This window comes from Parus major, chromosome 17 (genome assembly GCF_001522545.3).
Source record: "Parus major isolate Abel chromosome 17, Parus_major1.1, whole genome shotgun sequence".
Lineage (NCBI taxonomy): Eukaryota > Metazoa > Chordata > Aves > Passeriformes > Paridae > Parus > Parus major.
The window spans coordinates 7,173,946-7,178,741 of record NC_031785.1 but is presented as its reverse complement, the minus strand read 5'-3'; the positions used below and the strand labels follow the sequence as shown (position 1 = coordinate 7,178,741).

General features: G+C 44.8%; 1 long non-coding RNA gene across 1 annotated transcript; it reads left to right on the top strand.

Moving 5' to 3' along the window:
* The first annotated feature begins 1,237 nt into the window (after window positions 1-1,237).
* LOC107211963 lies at window positions 1,238-3,254 on the top strand. The gene is made up of 2 exons (XR_004499676.1): window positions 1,238-1,381; window positions 2,545-3,254. It is a non-coding gene; the product is annotated as an uncharacterized LOC107211963 (long non-coding RNA).
* The last annotated feature ends 1,542 nt before the right edge of the window (window positions 3,255-4,796 follow it).

Here is a 4,796-nt window from a genome sequence, read left to right as displayed (position 1 = left end):
AAGGACAGGGGAGGAGATGAATGCTCAAGTGTTTCACACCTGCATTTTGGGGTAAAAGATTCATGGTTTTATACTTTCTGTGAACCCTCCTCTCAAGGCAAAGAGGTGATGCCTGATTTCTCAATCATCTGCGTTCAAGCCTTTCAGTGCTTGCTCTAAGCATAGCAAAGATATTCCCTGTAATTCAGAGGTCCACTCACCAGGAAGAAGGCTAGAGGTGGCTTTCTACTGGTGAAAAGGGACAATACAAGAAAGAACTGCCTAAAAATCCGTATTAAAAAAAGAATAGTAGCTTAAATGAGATTTGTAAGCAAAAAGTAAGGACCCAGTGGACTGGAGCTTGCTGAGTGTATGGATTCTGTGGGGTACTGCAGGGAAAATGACATTTAATTCTCTTCCTGAAGGTTTTGTGGGAAGGTTTCCATCCATTTTGTTTCACACAGAGTGTGCACACCCTGAAATCTCTGCTGGTGTTTTCAGGTTCTCCAGTCCCTTCTGCCAGGTTCCCAAGGTTATTTATTTTTTTTTTAAGAGGTCCTTTTTTTGTTCAGATGCTGAGTAAGTTCTGCACAGGATGTAGCAGAGTGGAGATTCACATGTGATTGCTCTGACTTCTAATAAAGAAAATATAATTCTTGCCATTATTTACAGCAATAACATCCCACGATGAAACCTTTCTCTGTCTGATCCCAGTTCCAGCTCCTCTGCTCCTGTCCTGCTGCTCTTCACAGAAGGCCTCAGAGGGAATCACTTTGCAGGTTTTTAGAAATGTTTTTCTCCTGTTGAGGCTTTCTGCTCTTCTGGTGGCTTTTTGCAGGGAGTCCAGGCCAAGGACATGTAGTGAAACTGTTTTCCAACCAGGCTTCTCAAGTGGGGGGACAGGGAGAAAATAAACAACTCTGGCTTTGAAGTTCCCCATGGAGTGACAGCAAGGCTTCTTCTTTTTATATCTTTTTTTTAATTTTAGTTTTCTTCCAATAAGAAATTTTCAAGGAAAGGAGTGAGGAGCATTTTATCTTGCTGATAGGAGAATATTAAAAACACAGGAGGATGCCGTGAGAATGTGAAACCTTCATTGCTCTGAACCAAAGAGAGGCAAGAGATAAAGTGCCAGTGCCTTTGTCCTGTTAGCTGCTCCTGTTTACTCCACTGTGCCAGCCTGTTGAGGTGTTTAATGACTTTTCACATCACCATAGGGGCACTGAGACAAGAGAAGCATTCATTCCCAGTCTTCTCTCTTTCTCCTCCTTTTTTTCACTCCTTTGCCTCAGCCTCTGATGTGACACATTCTTCCAGGGTGTCCTGGCTGTCCTAGTTCCTGTGTCACCCTTCTATTTGCTGTTTATTTGTGGCAGGCAGCGCCTCTGGGACACTGGTGCAGGTAAGGAATGAGCAAGAGGAGGAATTGGCTTTGGAAGAAAAGGAAAAGGTGTGGGTAGGAGTAAGCAAGCAGAAGGAATTTCGTGGTAAGAGAAGGGAAAGCATCAGCTGGTGTTACTGCAGCAGAGACATCCTGGCAGTGCATCCCCAGTTCCTGAGGGTTTCTTCAGTCCTTCTCCAGTCCCTGCTCCTGGTGAGAGCCCCAGGTTGGCTGAGCAGCTCTGCAGTTTACAAACAGCTCTGCATTCCAAAGTTCAGCAGGATTTATAACGTGACAGCGCCGTGTGAGTCACCAGTGCTGGGGACTGAACTCGCAGACCTCTCTGTCTAAATCCAAGAGCTGCCACAGCCTGAGCTAAAAGGCCACATCTCTGAGATGAAGAAGAGCCATAAAACACCCCATGGGCCTCTCTTTGGTGTGGAGGACAGTGCTGGCTGTCCCCTCAGAGCAGTGGGAGGGGTGGGGGCTCTGTGCCCTGCAGAACAACAGCGGCCACATCACTCATGGCCCATCCCCTGCCTTGTGCAGGGCAGAACAGGGAGCAGGAGCCAGGAGAAGGGGAATGGAGCATTCCAGAGTGAAGCTGGAGGCCAGGTGCAGGAGTGGTGCTGAGGGAGGTTCTGTGGTGGCTGTGGTGGTGGCTAGCAGCCCAGGGTTGGTGGCTGTCTCAGCAGTGTGGGCTCCCTCCCTGCAGCACCCAGCAGCAGAGGGCCCACAGCACCTGAAGGGTGGCTTTTGGGACCTTCTCACCACTCACTCCTCAGTGGCTCCAGACAAAGTGTGGACTCACTGCTGTTACCCCCTTGCTTTGGCTTTGAAAGGCTTTGAAAGCAAGTGCTGAGAAGGGTTTGCTACAAAAGCCATTTTGTTCCAAATCAGTCCCCCCTCACCCAAACAGTGCTGGGGGCACAGAGACACAGCTTGGCAGCCTGGCAGCAGCAGTCTGTACCCTTTAAGGTGTGTGTGCTCCTTATTTTTCTGCTTTTGGATTCTCTCTGTGACCCTGTGAGAATCACAGGAGATTCTGTTAATGGAGAGACTGGGGATGGGAAGTGAATCATCCCTCTGGTTTTGTTCACTGGGGGGAAAAAAAAAAGAGCTTTCTGTTGCCTCTCTGCAACCAAAATGTAAAGGTTTGAACCTTTGTTTTCATTCTAATACAGTGGGAAGATGGAGAATTGGTTTGTGGCTGAGCTTTGCCCTTTCATTGCCCAGGGATGAACCATCTCCACAGCTCTGAACACCTCTGCCCTCCTGATGGCATCACACAGGTTACAGGTGACTGATCACTCCACCAGGACTGGAGAAATGCCTGAATGCTGAATTTGATGGACCAGAATTCCCCAATAAGGTCTGCAATAATTAAGTTGAGTTTCCTCCAGGATGCCCATCCCAGGGCACAGACTCTCTCAGAGGTGTGAATATTCCCCAGTCTACATTAGAGCACTCTCACAAACCTAACAAAACCATGGATTTGCTCCATTTTCTTTTAATCAGAGCTCAGATCATGGCCAATATCAAAGATATATTTGGTGTCTTCTACTCTGCATCTTGAGAAAATAGTATGTGGTCCAAATATTTTTGTTTTGTCAAAACCAAAATATTTTTCTGGAAGGAGTTTGTTTCAATGATAGTTCCAGCTGGGGATAGTTGAAACAAGTAATTTAGATTTTGTTTTGATACCACTCCACACTTTTGATAAAATAAAAGATGTCAACTGCATTTATTAGGACAGTTCACACTGTAATAAATACAAATGTCTACGGACAGTGTTCTGTAATATATTGTGCTGCTCCAGTGTAACTGAAATGGACCATTTCCCTATTAAAATGTAATGTTGCAACACAATTGAAATAAAATATTTTAAGCAACAAATCATCTCTAAAATTTTAATTCAATAAGAAATATAAAAATTTCAACTTCTTTCCCTGAGTCAGATATAAAAAGACAGACAATCTTCTGTTTAATTCATTTGCCCACCCACTTAATTTTGATTCAGAGAAAGAGGTGAGAAATAACCTACTTGACAATTCTGAAATAATTTATTCAACAGATTAGAAACCAATGGAACTTATGCTTCTATAAAATTGAGTGGTAGGGTAAGGCCACAAATGTAGGTGTGAATATGGGAATGGATATATATATTATCACTTATAGTAACTGACATTGTGCTCAACCCCTTCTGTGCTAAATATTCTGTGTTTCCAGTGGTGAAAATCTCAGGAGATGAGGCAAAGGGAAGCTGGAGCTGCCCAGCCAGGTGAGGTGTGTTTGTGACAGCCTTTAGGACACACAAACAGCAGCAGCAAAGACAGGAAAGCTTTGGCTTAGCCAACATATTGCCAGTGGAAAATGAATTTATTGCAGATTCTGGGGATGAGGGAGCTCGACCTTTCTAGGTGGCAGCAGTGTGTGGGGCACTGGTGGCCTGATGTCTCTGCAGCAGGGCAGAGGTTGTGCTCACCTCCTCCAAGTTCTCCTGGAGCATCCTGGCCACAGCATCTCCTGCATACGTGGTCAGAGGCTGCTCTCTTACATGGAACAGGGTTTGCCAGTTGAGTTCAAAAGCTGCTTTTAAATATTCTGAATTTTTATGGCAGGATGACAATAGATTTGCAAGCCCTTTTCAAAGAGTACCCTCAGTGGAATATAGAGGCTTCTAAGAATTATAGAGTGGTTTGGGTTGGAAGGGATCTTAAAAATCATCTTGCTCTGACCCCACTGCCATAGGCAGGGACACCTTCCACTAGACCAGGCTGCTCAAAGCCCTGTCCAACCTGGCCTTGAACATTTCCAGGGACATTTCCACAGCTCCTTTAGGTGAGAGAGGAAAGAAAAAGGACATTAATCCTCCCATGGCTGCGTAAAAGCACGAGTTCTGTGTGCTTGTGCTGGCTGAGCCAGTGGTATTCAAACACAAGTGTATTTTGTCAAGTACATTGCTTCAAGGCCCTGAGTCAAAACAGGAGTTGTTTATGCACACATAAAATTAATCCTCAAATGATTAGCTCAGGAATGCATGTCCTGCAAGTAATCGCTGGTAGTATTTTAATAATGAGAAGCTAAGTCAGGAGAAATTCTGCTCTCAGTTATTCTGCTACAGAATGTGGCTGCTAGTAATGAAATAATTCAGTGAGTTATACATTTGCTTTATTTATGGGTGTGCTCTTTACTTATACATATTTTTATTACTTAATATTTAAAATGCACTAAGGGTATGTAAGATGCAGCAGCAGAACCCTGGTGATGTTCCAGTCCCGTGCCAGGATTCTGTGCAGAAACAGCAACAGGAGGGCTCAGGTTCCCCAGGTTATTTTACCTGCCCAGGGATATCTGGGAGGGAATGATGGTGAAGTTTTAGATCCCACAGAAGCCAGGAATGGGATGGAATAGAGCCCAAAACAAAGCTGCTTGT